Source organism: Anomaloglossus baeobatrachus, unplaced genomic scaffold (genome assembly GCF_048569485.1).
Source record: "Anomaloglossus baeobatrachus isolate aAnoBae1 unplaced genomic scaffold, aAnoBae1.hap1 Scaffold_2359, whole genome shotgun sequence".
NCBI classification, from domain to species: domain Eukaryota; kingdom Metazoa; phylum Chordata; class Amphibia; order Anura; family Aromobatidae; genus Anomaloglossus; species Anomaloglossus baeobatrachus.
The window spans coordinates 151,996-167,433 of record NW_027442028.1 but is presented as its reverse complement, the minus strand read 5'-3'; the positions used below and the strand labels follow the sequence as shown (position 1 = coordinate 167,433).

At 47.8% G+C, this 15,438-nt stretch overlaps 1 protein-coding gene across 1 annotated transcript in view; it reads right to left on the bottom strand.

The window, feature by feature from the left end:
- Positions 1–15,438, bottom strand: part of LOC142261654 (uncharacterized) — a 54,860-nt gene that overhangs the window by 12,499 nt on the left and 26,923 nt on the right. The window lies entirely within an intron of this gene.

The following is a 15,438-nucleotide window of genomic DNA, read 5'->3' as shown; positions in this document are numbered from 1 at the left end:
AAAATTTCAACATGAAGTTGCACCTAAAATAGTATCAATGAAAACGTCGGCTCATCAAGCAAAAAACAAGTCGTCACTCTACTCCGATGTCGGAAAATGGAGACACAAGCCGATTTTTTTATGCTTTGTTTTTTTTAACAAAAGTCTGATTTTTATTCACTACTAGAGATGAGTGAACCTGGAGTTCGGTTTTCGGTACAAACTCAGACTTTTGCAAGATAGTAAAGTTCAGGTTTGGAGTTCGGGGGCTTTACGTCTGCAAACCGCTCTCGTGTGATCAGATGTATTGTGCACCAAGAAATAAAACTGAATAAACCCGCCCTCCCCTGTTAGTGATGTGTTTATGGCTGCATGTGGGCGGAGACCGGAACTGCCAATCAGTGACTTCAAATAAAGTGCAGGTCAAGTCCAGAACCGATCTTTACAAATGTTCACCTGGACCAGCAGAAGCCGAACGTCCACGGGTCCGCTCATCTCTAGTCACCACTGAGATAATAAATGTCTGATATTGCCGTAATCACACTGACCTGGAGAATCACGCTGACCGCTCACTTCCAGCACATCGTGAACGGAGTAAAAACAATGATGGAATTACCTTTTTTTCACCATTTCACCGCACTTGGAATTTTTACTTAATTTCCAGTAAATTTTATGGTAAAATTAAAACCCATGAGTCATTTAAAAAAACAACAAAAAAAAAACAACTATCCTTTATACGGCAATGTGGGTGGAAAAATAAAAGAGCCGCGCAGCTACACACAATCATGTATCAACGGAGAGGAAATCCATCCATTTCTAGATAAGGCACAGACGGTTTATTACTGCCTCTGCCTTCTCTGTCACTATATACACAGCTCTGCGGTGCAATGCAGCGGGAATGTGAGGGACCTGACAGTGACACAGATCTCTGTGTGAGAGCCCATCCACCATCTGTACTTGCCAACTGTAATTGTTTGGGGCCTAGTGAGTGCAAGTATTTTTTTGGGGGGGATATTTGCTTTCTTTTGGTGGTATCTGCTTTCCTTGATAAAAGTCCTGCTGTATTCTTTAACTTTTTTAGATGTGTGGACAATTCATTATGGAACCACAACCAAGGTGTATTTTTGGAGTAGGGATTATATTTTAAGTATACTCAAAAAAAGCCCCCAAAAATCCTACTAGGGCTTATTTTCAGGGTACGTCTTATTTTCGAGGAAACGGTAGAAAGAACTAATGGTGCTTCCTCCCCCATATACAGAGGATATGGTCACCGCTGAGATGTTATAACAGCTCCAGTCACAAGGGAAGTAAGAAGAAAATATAAATAAATACTGAATTGACCCCCCCCCGCCCCCTTCCAAATGTGTGACATATAGGAAAATGCCACTGTCAATCCAAATCTCTGTTATTAGCTCCAACCAGGTAAAAAACAGCCATATATACAAATAAGAAGTGTTACTAAATAGATAAGAAATATGTAAATGTGATCATAGACATATATTGAGACGGCGCCCAGCTTTCAGTCATAGGGGTGGCACTGATGCAGTTCTAGTCACCGCTCAGTATACCGCGCTCTTGACACTGACTGACAGCAGGTTAAAATGCTCAGCGGCTGTCAGTCAGTGGGGGGCAGGGTATATGTGTGGTAATAACAGACATTTCCCTTATTTTCAAACTGGTATTGCTCGACATCAGACACAATGCTGAAGTTGGTTTGTTATTCATCCAGTTTCTTATTCAAGGCTGAATTTGGTTTATTTTATTTTTTTAGTTTTTATTTTTTTTTTTTTTTTTACAGGTTTAACAAACATTAAAAAAATCACAATAATAAAATACAATACAGTGCGGAGCCCTGATGTGAATACACTTAAAAGCAGCAAAAAAAAGTATCAAACTGGCACAAAATGGGCATCAAAGTGACATCAAAGCTCTTTTTTCACAAGGGTAACAAGAAAAAATGCACCATACAATTTATTGTGCAGTTTTTCCTGAGTACACAGATACCTCATAAGTGGTGGAAATAAAATGTTTGGGCACACAGCAGGGCTCGGAAGGGAAGGAGCGCCATTTGACTGTAAAATTGGCTGGATTCATTAGTGAGTGCCATGTCGCGTTTGGAGCTCCTGAGGTGCCTAAACAGTGGAGCTCCATCAAAAGTGATCACATTTTGGAAACTAGACCCCTCAAGGATTTTATCCAGGGGTATAGTGAGCATTTTGAACCCACAGGTACTTTATAGAATTTAATAAACTTAGGTCGCCATATTGAAAATTTTCTTCTTTTTTTTTACAAAACTGTTGCTTTACCACCAAATTTCTCACTTTTTCAAGCGGCAATACCAAAATGTGGACGCCACAGTTTGTAATCCAATTTCTTATGAGCGCAGGGATACCCCACATGTGGCTAAAAACCTCTGTTTGGACAAACGGGAGGGCTCATAACAGAAGGAGCACCATGTGAATTTTGGAAAAATTGAAAAGAATTGCGGGCACCATGTCGCATTTTCAGGACTACTAAGGTACCTATAAAGCAGAAACCCCCACAAGTGACCCCATTTTGAAAACTAGACCCTCAAGGATTTCATTCGGGGATATAGTGAGCATTTTGAACCCACAGGTACTTCACAAAAATGTTGCTGTAGTGCCAAATTTCTCACTTTTAGGCTATGTGCCCACGACCAGGTGACACTGTATCTAGTCGCAATGTCAGCTTTTGTGCAGAGATGCGAGTATTGTCCACTGGAGAACGCAGCTGCCCGGACCCATGATCCAAGTTCAGGCTGCTGAGGACTTTAGCTCTATTTTCCCTTTAGATGAAACTCTCGTCTCCACAGCATAAATTGACATGCTGAGGCTCAGGAAGCCGCGCTGCAGGTCAGTTTATGATAAGGAATAAAACAAGCACAGTGGGCAAGAGATTTCCAAAAATCCTTCCATTGCGCTTGTACGGCACAGCACAGCATTTTGGACGCAGCAAAAAGACTCTGTGTCCAAAACGCTGCAAACACTGATCGTGGACACAAAGCCTAAAAAGCTAGGATGGATGGATAGACAAACACATATATAATGTCCCACCCTCCAGCATAATCTAAGCTGGCACCCTTTAGTGTCTTTCATGTGGCAGTGAAGGGTGTGTACCTTATATTTAGCCAAAAAATAAATAATTGAAAAAACCTGTGGGTTCCCCCCATTTTTGATAGCCAGCTAGGGAAAAGCAGATGGCTGAAGCCTGCAGATCACAGTTGGCAGCGTCACCTTGGCTGGTAATCCAAAACAGAGGGCACCCCACGCTATTTTTTTTTTAATTATTGATAAATAATTAAAAAAAAAAAAAAAAACATGGGTTCCCCCCAAATTGGATCACCAGCCAAGGTGAAGCTGACAGTTGGCGTCTGGAATTCTCAGGGTGGGAAGGTCCATGGTTATTAGCCCTTCCCAGCCTAAAAATAGCAGGCTGCAGCCGTCCCGGCAGTGGCGCATCCATTAGATGTACCAATCCTGGCACTTCACTCTGGCTCATCCCATTGCCCTGATGCGGTGGTAAACGGGGTAATAAATGGGGTTGATACCAGCTGTGTAATGTCACCTGGCATCAAGCCCTGGGGTTAGAACCGCTCTGCGCATGCGGGCGATATTTTTCAGAGGATGAGTAGGGATCGCGAGGACGGAGCAGCAGCTTGTATCACGAGACCGGGGGAGGACCAGGGAGTGACAGGGGGTGACTTAGCTGGACCTGGGGAGGACATTTCGGTCACATCTGACATGTCACATATGACAGAAATCAGAGGATGAATGCAGCGTGCGGCCACCATCTTAGATGATCAGTATGGGGAGGGGGATGGGGGGCACTTTGGCCACACGGCGGACCGGGGGAGGGGATTTATCTCCCAGCTGTCATGTCTAATCAAGCAGTGCTGGCTCCTCCCCTTTCTAATATGAAAATGTGCCTCATCAAGAACCGGAGTAAACTGGTCTGGAACTGGACATAAAGGGGTTAATGATAATGACTCCAAAATAATAGAGACCCTGCACCCACCTCCTCCTGCAGAGCCGCACACTAGATATATAATACCCTGCACCTACCTCCACCTGCAGAGCCGCACACTAGATATATAATACCCTGCACCTACCTCCACCTGCAGAGCCGCACACTAGATATATAATACCCTGCACCTACCTCCACCTGCAGAGCCGCACACTAGATATATAATACCCTGCACCTACCTCCACCTGCAGAGCCGCACACTAGATATATAATAACCTGCACCTACCTCCACCTGCAGAGCCGCACACTAGATATATAATAACCTGCACCTACCTCCACCTGCAGAGCCGCACACTAGATATATAATACCCTGCACCTACCTCCTCCTGCAGAGCCGCACACTAGATATATAATACCCTGCACCTACCTCCTCCTGCAGAGCCGCACACTAGATATATAATACCCTGCACCTACCTCCACCTGCAGAGCCGCACACTAGATATATAATACCCTGCACCTACCTCCACCTGCAGAGCCGCACACTAGATATATAATAACCTGCACCTACCTCCACCTGCAGAGCCGCACACTAGATATATAATAACCTGCACCTACCTCCACCTGCAGAGCCGCACACTAGATATATAATACCCTGCACCTACCTCCACCTGCAGAGCCGCACACTAGATATATAATACCCTGCACCTACCTCCTCCTGCAGAGCCGCACACTAGATATATAATACCCTGCACCTACCTCCACCTGCAGAGCCGCACACTAGATATATAATACCCTGCACCTACCTCCACCTGCAGAGCCGCACACTAGATATATAATACCCTGCACCTACCTCCACCTGCAGAGCCGCACACTAGATATATAATACCCTGCACCTACCTCCACCTGCAGAGCCGCACACTAGATATATAATACCCTGCACCTACCTCCACCTGCAGAGCCGCACACTAGATATATAATACCCTGCACCTACCTCCACCTGCAGAGCCGCACACTAGATATATAATACCCTGCACCTACCTCCACCTGCAGAGCCGCACACTAGATATATAATACCCTGCACCTACCTCCACCTGCAGAGCCGCACACTAGATATATAATACCCTGCACCTACCTCCTCCTGCAGAGCCGCACACTAGATATATAATACCCTGCACCTACCTCCTCCTGCAGAGCCGCACACTAGATATATAATACCCTGCACCTACCTCCACCTGCAGAGCCGCACACTAGATATATAATACCCTGCACCTACCTCCACCTGCAGAGCCGCACACTAGATATATAATACCCTGCACCTACCTCCTCCTGCAGAGCCGCACACTAGATATATAATACCCTGCACCTACCTCCACCTGCAGAGCCGCACACTAGATATATAATACCCTGCACCTACCTCCTCCTGCAGAGCCGCACACTAGATATATAATACCCTGCACCTACCTCCTCCTGCAGAGCCGCACACTAGATATATAATACCCTGCACCTACCTCCACCTGCAGAGCCGCACACTAGATATATAATACCCTGCACCTACCTCCACCTGCAGAGCCGCACACTAGATATATAATACCCTGCACCTACCTCCACCTGCAGAGCCGCACACTAGATATATAATACCCTGCACCTACCTCCACCTGCAGAGCCGCACACTAGATATATAATACCCTGCACCTACCTCCACCTGCAGAGCCGCACACTAGATATATAATACCCTGCACCTACCTCCACCTGCAGAGCCGCACACTAGATATATAATACCCTGCACCTACCTCCTCCTGCAGAGCCGCACACTAGATATATAATACCCTGCACCTACCTCCACCTGCAGAGCCGCACACTAGATATATAATACCCTGCACCTACCTCCACCTGCAGAGCCGCACACTAGATATATAATACCCTGCACCTACCTCCACCTGCAGAGCCGCACACTAGATATATAATACCCTGCACCTACCTCCTCCTGCAGAGCCGCACACTAGATATATAATACCCTGCACCTACCTCCACCTGCAGAGCCGCACACTAGATCTACAATACCCTGCACCTACCTCCTCCTGCAGAGCCGCACACTAGATATACAATACCCTGCACCTACCTCCACCTGCAGAGCCGCACACTAGATATACAATACCCTGCACCTACCTCCACCTGCAGAGCCGCACACTAGATATACAATACCCTGCACCTACCTCCACCTGCAGAGCCGCACACTAGATATACAATACCCTGCACCTACCTCCACCTGCAGAGCCGCACACTAGATATACAATACCCTGCACCTACCTCCACCTGCAGAGCCGCACACTAGATATATAATACCCTGCACCTACCTCCACCTGCAGAGCCGCACACTAGATATATAATACCCTGCACCTACCTCCACCTGCAGAGCCGCACACTAGATATATAATACCCTGCACCTACCTCCTCCTGCAGAGCCGCACACTAGATATATAATACCCTGCACCTACCTCCACCTGCAGAGCCGCACACTAGATATATAATACCCTGCACCTACCTCCTCCTGCAGAGCCGCACACTAGATATATAATACCCTGCACCTACCTCCACCTGCAGAGCCGCACACTAGATATATAATACCCTGCACCTACCTCCACCTGCAGAGCCGCACACTAGATATATAATACCCTGCACCTACCTCCACCTGCAGAGCCGCACACTAGATATATAATACCCTGCACCTACCTCCACCTGCAGAGCCGCACACTAGATATATAATACCCTGCACCTACCTCCTCCTGCAGAGCCGCACACAGATATATAATACCCTGCACCTACCTCCACCTGCAGAGCCGCACACTAGATATATAATAACCTGCACCTACCTCCACCTGCAGAGCCGCACACTAGATATATAATACCCTGCACCTACCTCCACCTGCAGAGCCGCACACTAGATATATAATACCCTGCACCTACCTCCACCTGCAGAGCCGCACACTAGATATATAATACCCTGCACCTACCTCCACCTGCAGAGCCGCACACTAGATATATAATACCCTGCACCTACCTCCACCTGCAGAGCCGCACACTAGATATATAATACCCTGCACCTACCTCCACCTGCAGAGCCGCACACTAGATATATAATACCCTGCACCTACCTCCACCTGCAGAGCCGCACACTAGATATATAATACCCTGCACCTACCTCCACCTGCAGAGCCGCACACTAGATATATAATACCCTGCACCTACCTCCACCTGCAGAGCCGCACACTAGATATATAATACCCTGCACCTACCTCCACCTGCAGAGCCGCACACTAGATATATAATACCCTGCACCTACCTCCACCTGCAGAGCCGCACACTAGATATATAATACCCTGCACCTACCTCCACCTGCAGAGCCGCACACTAGATATATAATACCCTGCACCTACCTCCACCTGCAGAGCCGCACACTAGATATATAATACCCTGCACCTACCTCCACCTGCAGAGCCGCACACTAGATATATAATACCCTGCACCTACCTCCACCTGCAGAGCCGCACACTAGATATATAATACCCTGCACCTACCTCCACCTGCAGAGCCGCACACTAGATATATAATACCCTGCACCTACCTCCACCTGCAGAGCCGCACACTAGATATATAATACCCTGCACCTACCTCCACCTGCAGAGCCGCACACTAGATATATAATACCCTGCACCTACCTCCACCTGCAGAGCCGCACACTAGATATATAATACCCTGCACCTACCTCCACCTGCAGAGCCGCACACTAGATATATAATACCCTGCACCTACCTCCACCTGCAGAGCCGCACACTAGATATATAATACCCTGCACCTACCTCCACCTGCAGAGCCGCACACTAGATATATAATACCCTGCACCTACCTCCACCTGCAGAGCCGCACACAGATATATAATACCCTGCACCTACCTCCACCTGCAGAGCCGCACACTAGATATATAATACCCTGCACCTACCTCCACCTGCAGAGCCGCACACTAGATATATAATACCCTGCACCTACCTCCACCTGCAGAGCCGCACACTAGATATATAATACCCTGCACCTACCTCCACCTGCAGAGCCGCACACTAGATATATAATACCTTGCACCTACCTCCACCTGCAGAGCCGCACACTAGATATATAATACCCTGCACCTACCTCCACCTGCAGAGCCGCACACTAGATATAATACCCTGCACCTACCTCCACCTGCAGAGCCGCACACTAGATATATAATACCCTGCACCTACCTCCACCTGCAGAGCCGCACACTAGATATATAATACCCTGCACCTACCTCCACCTGCAGAGCCGCACACTAGATATATAATACCCTGCACCTACCTCCACCTGCAGAGCCGCACACTAGATATATAATACCCTGCACCTACCTCCACCTGCAGAGCCGCACACTAGATATATAATACCCTGCACCTACCTCCTCCTGCAGAGCCGCACACTAGATATATAATACCCTGCACCTACCTCCACCTGCAGAGCCGCACACTAGATATAGAATACCCTGCACCTACCTCCACCTGCAGAGCCGCACACTAGATATATAATACCCTGCACCTACCTCCACCTGCAGAGCCGCACACTAGATATATAATAACCTGCACCTACCTCCACCTGCAGAACCGCACACTAGATATATAATAACCTGCACCTACCTCCACCTGCAGAGCCGCACACTAGATATATAATACCCTGCACCTACCTCCACCTGCAGAGCCGCACACTAGATATATAATACCCTGCACCTACCTCCACCTGCAGAGCCGCACACTAGATATATAATACCCTGCACCTACCTCCACCTGCAGAGCCGCACACTAGATATATAATACCCTGCACCTACCTCCACCTGCAGAGCCGCACACTAGATATATAATACCCTGCACCTACCTCCACCTGCAGAGCCGCACACTAGATATATAATACCCTGCACCTACCTCCTCCTGCAGAGCCGCACACTAGATATATAATACCCTGCACCTACCTCCACCTGCAGAGCCGCACACTAGATATATAATACCCTGCACCTACCTCCACCTGCAGAGCCGCACACTAGATATATAATACCCTGCACCTACCTCCACCTGCAGAGCCGCACACTAGATATATAATACCCTGCACCTACCTCCACCTGCAGAGCCGCACACTAGATATATAATACCCTGCACCTACCTCCACCTGCAGAGCCGCACACTAGATATATAATACCCTGCACCTACCTCCACCTGCAGAGCCGCACACTAGATATATAATACCCTGCACCTACCTCCACCTGCAGAGCCGCACACTAGATATATAATACCCTGCACCTACCTCCACCTGCAGAGCCGCACACTAGATATATAATACCCTGCACCTACCTCTACCTGCAGAGCCACACACTAGATATATAATACCCTGCACCTACCTCCACCTGCAGAGCCACACACTAGATATATAATACCCTGCACCTACCTCCACCTGCAGAGCCGCACACTAGATATATAATACCCTGCACCTACCTCCACCTGCAGAGCCGCACACTAGATATATAATACCCTGCACCTACCTCCACCTGCAGAGCCGCACACTAGATATATGGCTGCTCTGTGCTTACAGGACCTGTGATGATGTCACATGGAGGGGAGGAGTCAGGGTCACATGATCAGCTCCTCAGTGTATGCAGGGCTCTGCTGTGCTGGTTGTCATGGTGCTGGGTGAGGGGAAGTTTATGTGTGGGGTCAGGAGGGGTTTACAGTGTGGAAGTAGCAGAGCCGTGTGTGTAGGAGGTGTACGGAGCAGAGCTGTGTGTGTACGAGGTGTACGGAGCGGAGCCGAGTGTGTACGAGGTGTAGGGAGCGGAGCCGCGTGTGTACGAGGTGTATGGAGCAGAGCCGTGTGTGTACGAGGTGTACGGAGCGGAGCCGTGTGTGTACGAGGTGTATGGAGCGGAGCCGTGTGTGTACGAGGTGTATGGAGCGGAGCCGTGTGTGTAGGAGGTGTACGGAGCGGAGCCGTGTGTGTACGAGGTGTACGGAGCGGAGCCGTGTGTGTACGAGGTGTACGGAGCAGAGCCGTGTGTGTACGAGGTGTATGGAGCGGAGCCGTGTGTGTACGAGGTGTACGGAGCGGAGCCGTGTGTGTACAAGGTGTACGGAGTGGAGCCGTGTGTGTACGAGGTGTACGGAGCGGAGCCGTGTGTACGAGGTGTACGGAGCGGAGCCGCGTGTGTACGAGGTGTACGGAGCGGAGCCGTGTGTGTACGAGGTGTACGGAGCGGAGCCGCGTGTGTACGAGGTGTACGGAGCGGAGCCGTGTGTACGAGGTGTGCGAAGCGGAGCCGTGTGTGTACGAGGTGTACGGAGCGGAGCCGTGTGTGTACGAGGTGTGCAGAGCGGCGTGTGTACGAGGTGTGCGGAGCGGAGCCGCGTGTGTACGAGGTGTACGGAGCGGAGCCGTGTGTACGAGGTGTACGGAGCGGAGCCGTGTGTGTACGAGGTGTACGGAGCGGAGCCGTGTGTGTACGAGGTGTACGGAGCGGAGCCGTGTGTGTACGAGGTGTACGGAGCGGAGCCGTGTGTGTACGAGGTGTACGGAGCGGAGCCGTGTGTGTACGAGGTGTACGGAGCGGAGCCGTGTGTGTACGAGGTGTACGGAGCGGAGCCGTGTGTGTGGAGGTGTACGGAGCAGAGCCGTGTGTGTGGAGGTGTACGGAGCAGAGCCGTGTGTGTACGAGGTGTACGGAGCAGAGCCGTGTGTGTACGAGGTGTACGGAGCAGAGCCGTGTGTGTACGAGGTGTACAGAGCGGAGCCGTGTGTGTGGAGGTGTATGGAGCAGAGCCGTGTGTGTACGAGGTGTACGGAGCAGAGCCGTGTGTGTACGATGTCTGATGTGTTCCCAGTTTTAATTGCATTTCTAAGTGTTGTCGGGGGCTCATGTAGAAGAGGTGTTGGAAGATCGGGGACGAGGAGCAGAAGTACAGAAGCCGCAGCAGGAGACGTCCTGGAGACCACAGACAGTCGCTGTGCACATAATAACAGTAGTAATAATAGTAGTCTTACTACCACGTCACAGGTTTATGTCTTGATAGGCTTTATATAGGCCTAGGAAGCTCCACACATGGAGCACGCTGGATACTGGCAAAGCCCAATGTGGAGCACAAGAGAGTTTAGCAGCCCGGGGTGTAGGGAGAAGAGCCCAGACCCAGGACAGGGGGGGTGACAGGACCACTCAAAGCTCCCAAAAGAGTGTGTAACTGCGCCATTGGGAGCCATGGTCTTGGTTTTCTGTGAAGGGCTCACAAAGTGAGGTAATGGAGGCTGTAGGCAGCAGGAGACTGAAAGCCGTGGACGGACATGGAGCAGATATCCTGGAAAACCTGGGACGAGCAGCAGAGGCACTACCAGTCACAGGCATACAGCAGAAGTCCTGAAGACTGCAGACAGGCTGCAGAGGTACTGACACCACAGGCAGACAGGTAACTGAGGTATTGGAAGCTGCAGACGTCCTGGAGACCTCAGACAGGTGCAGACATACTGGAAGCCACAGGCAGATTGGTAGCTGAGGTGCTGGAGGCCACAGATAGTCTGGAGATGTTCTGGAGACTGCAGACAGGTCGCTGTGCACAGACTAATAGTCCTAATACCAGGACACAGGGGTGTATCTTGGTCGCCTTATATAGGCCAGTTAAGCTCAGCACATGGAGCGTGTCCGGCTACTTACAAAGCCCAACGTGGAGCACAGGAAAGTTTAGCAGAGCGGGGGAAGGGGCAGATCCCAGACACGGGACAGGCGTGTAACAAGTGGATGATGTCAGCCAAATATACAACAATGATGGATAAAATTGTGACAACTCTGAATTTCCCTTCCCCTTACATCTATTGATTAATTCTCTATTGATCTATTCTCCCCTTTATCAGTGATTAACATTTATTTTTATCCTTTATCAAGTAAAATAATAATTGCAGATAGTGAAAGTCATTCTTCTCTTACCCAAATCTCTGCTGAACATTACACAATGCACATATCACATTCCTCTAAATAATGGGGACAATCTAGTTACACCTTTATCAATCCATTCTGTGACATTCCCAAAGTGCTCACAATTCCTGTTCCTCCAGATCAGAGCACAACATAAGTAATAACCTATACTAAAATGGAGTTTATTTCTGTCCAACACTGATCACACATTTTTCCCACTCCACATTTGTCACCTGTTTGTCCCAGGAGTCCCACTTCTAGGGGGAGAGCGATTGCCGCCTTTCTCTGCACCATGATAGACATTTGGCTCATAGCACAATGTCGGGCAAACACCTTCTTTCACAGAGGTAAATCTTGTAGAAAATCCCTCACAATAACTATTGCACGGACGCTGCAAAGATCTACAGATCTGGAATCTTCAGACTGTAATCCTGATAATTTAAAGAGAAAATGTTCATTCTAATACGTTATTCAGAGAATTTTGGAATCCAGAAAATGAAGAGAAGGAAGGAGAATCAATAAGAAGGATATGAAAAGATCTCCAATACAGAACAAGAAAAAATGTACTTGAATATGAATGAATTTATGGATAATGTGTCATGAGTGTGTCCCGCTCTGGGGAGACCACTGACGAGTCTGGGATCAGAAGGTCACAGCGCCTTATTGTTCACAGGTCTATAATATGATTTGAGTGATTCTATTTTCTTTTAGTGATGTAGGGGTTAAGGAGTCTTTCCTATCTGGCTATCTTTTGTAGCCTTAATCTCAGGTGCATCTCATTTGTGACCATTCCCCTTCATTATAAAATGTCTTATCATCTAACGACAGTTATAGATTTTCATTCTATATTGACCTCTCTGGAAGGAGCCTGTCTCTGGAAGAAGCTGAGGAGTCGTGACAATTGCAGCTGTGGTGTTTAGCTGCATTGGAAGAGCTTGAAGTGTTTTTCCTTCTTGTGTCTATTTTCCCTCTTTGTCTCCTTTACCTTGCGCTGTATTATTGCATTGGTGAGGCTCCTGCTCTCGCTGGCCTTCTCACTACCAAGGGAGTGTTCAGGGTGTGCAAGGGCCTAGGCACGTGATAACAGGGGGAAGGACCCGTATAGGGACATTAGGGAGCGTAGGGTACAGCCTCAGGTAAGTTGCATGAGGTGTCACCTGTTACGTCTCCCTATCATTAGGGCCTTCCTTTTTTTTATCATTCCCATTGTTACCCTTGTGTTACGCTGCACGTTAAGCATCTCTACACTCTGGCGTGACATGATGTTTTAATGTTTTGGTTTTGACAATCACTCTTTTGACACCCACTGGCCTCTCTCCCCCGCACTCCCCCTTCAGGACAGCAGACAGGGCGGGTAAACAGAGCAGGATGGAGCCACAAAAGGCCCACTCTCAATGCACAAGTCACTAAAAGTCCAGTGCATTTCTGCAACTTTGATTACAGATATTTCAGCACCCATCTTTCTACAACAGGTATAATAATACAGCATCCTAGTGCCAGTATCTCTGCCTTTACTTCATATAGCAAAATCCTGCTGGTTGGTTCTCTTTAAAATTCCTTTCTCAGAAGCTTTTATTATGAGGAGAGCATATTTAGTTTTACAGTGGGTACAGAAAGTTTTCAGACCCCTTTAAATTTTTCACTATTTGTTTCATTGAAGCCATTTGGTAAATTCAAGAAAGTTATTTTTTTCTCATTAATGTACACTCTGCTCCCCATCCCCCATCTTGACAGAAAATTTTTTTTTTAAAAAAAACAAACCAAAAACCTGAAATATCACATGGTCATAAGTATTCAGCCCCATTGCTCAATATTGAGTAGAAGCACCCTTTTGAACTAGTACAGCCATGAGTCTTCTTGGGAATGATGCAACAAGTTTTTTTACACCTGAATTTGGGGATTCCTTGCAGATCCTCTCCAGTTCCGTCAGGTTGGATAGTGAACGTTGGTGGACAGCCATTTTCAGGTCTCTCCAGAGATGCTCAATTGGGTTTAGGTCAGGGCTCTGGCTGGGAAAGTCAAGAATGGTCAGAGAGTTATTCTGAAGCCACTCCTTTGTTATTTTAGCTATATGCTTAGGATCATTGTCTTGTTGGAAGGTGAACCTTTGGTCAAGTCTGAGGTCAAGAGCCTTATGGAAGAGATTTTATTCCATGATATCTCTGTACATTTTCATGGTGCAATGTCTGAACTACCATCTCCGTGCTGCCACATCTGAGCTACCACCTCTGTGCCTGCCATATTTGAGCTACCACCTCTGTGCCTGCCACATCTGAGCTACCACGTCTGTGCTAGCACGTCTGAGCTACCACCTCTGTGCCGCCAAATCCGAGTTACCACATTTGTGCTGCCACATCCATACACATCATCACCAGACATTGAGAGAGTTATCCAGTCCGTAAAAGGTGACCTCCACTTGTCCTGGCAGTCATGCATTGAGGCCCCCTGGGGCTGCGCCTGACAGTCCCAGTATATTTTCCTTACAGGTTAGCTCCTCCAGGGGAATCCAGTTTACGGCCCAGTGGGTCCACTCCCAGCCACCCGCCGCCCCTCAGCGACGGTAACAGTCATCCCTGTTTTGGATGACTATTCCATCCCCCTTGTCGCTGCTGATAGAGTTACTATATCTGAATCATTGCATAATGATTTTAGGGCAACCGTTGCTTTTTTATTTAGATTACTTTGGGAAGAAGGGAGTGTAATATTTCTGATTTTATTGAACTCTTCAAGCACCAAGTAGAGGAAAGTGTTCAAAGAATGACATTGGCTTTCAAGGGATAAAAGCTTGACTTTGGAAAAAACAGCACTATGTAGTCCTGAGTCATATAGAAATTATAAAATCCACAAAGACTCAACAAGACCCCATATTCAACTTGAATGCACAAGAATGCAGAAAAGGACAGATATATGACCGGCAGAGATAAGAGCAGCAGTTGAACTGACAACTAACAGAGAAATTCAAATCCTTTGTTTCTCCTTATAGAAAATATGAATTGAGGTTTTATGAACTGCAGCAATATAATAGATAGGAAACTATTTTTTTCAAATTTGTATTAAAGTGGAGAACGCAAAGCATTGTTTCACATCATTAAGTGACAGCCTGGGTCCCGCTCAATGGATATCGTTCAGATAAGTGAAAATATCTATGCAATGTCTCCTATCTATGAACAGATAAAATCGTGATAAGAAAGATGACGGTAATATCTTCTGCCTGAGACATCCAGGGGAAACGATATCGTAAAAGTTGGGAATCTCATAATTTACTAAGACTAAAGCGGGCTTTACACGCTACGATATCGCTAGCAATTTCTAGCGATATCGAGCGTGTAAGTACTCGCCCCCGTCGCACATGCTATATCGTGTGATCGCTGCCGCAGCGAACATTATCGCTACGGCAGCGTCACACGCACTTACCTGGTCGGCGTCGTCGCTGTGACTGCCGAACAATCCCTCCCTCAAGGGGGAGGGAC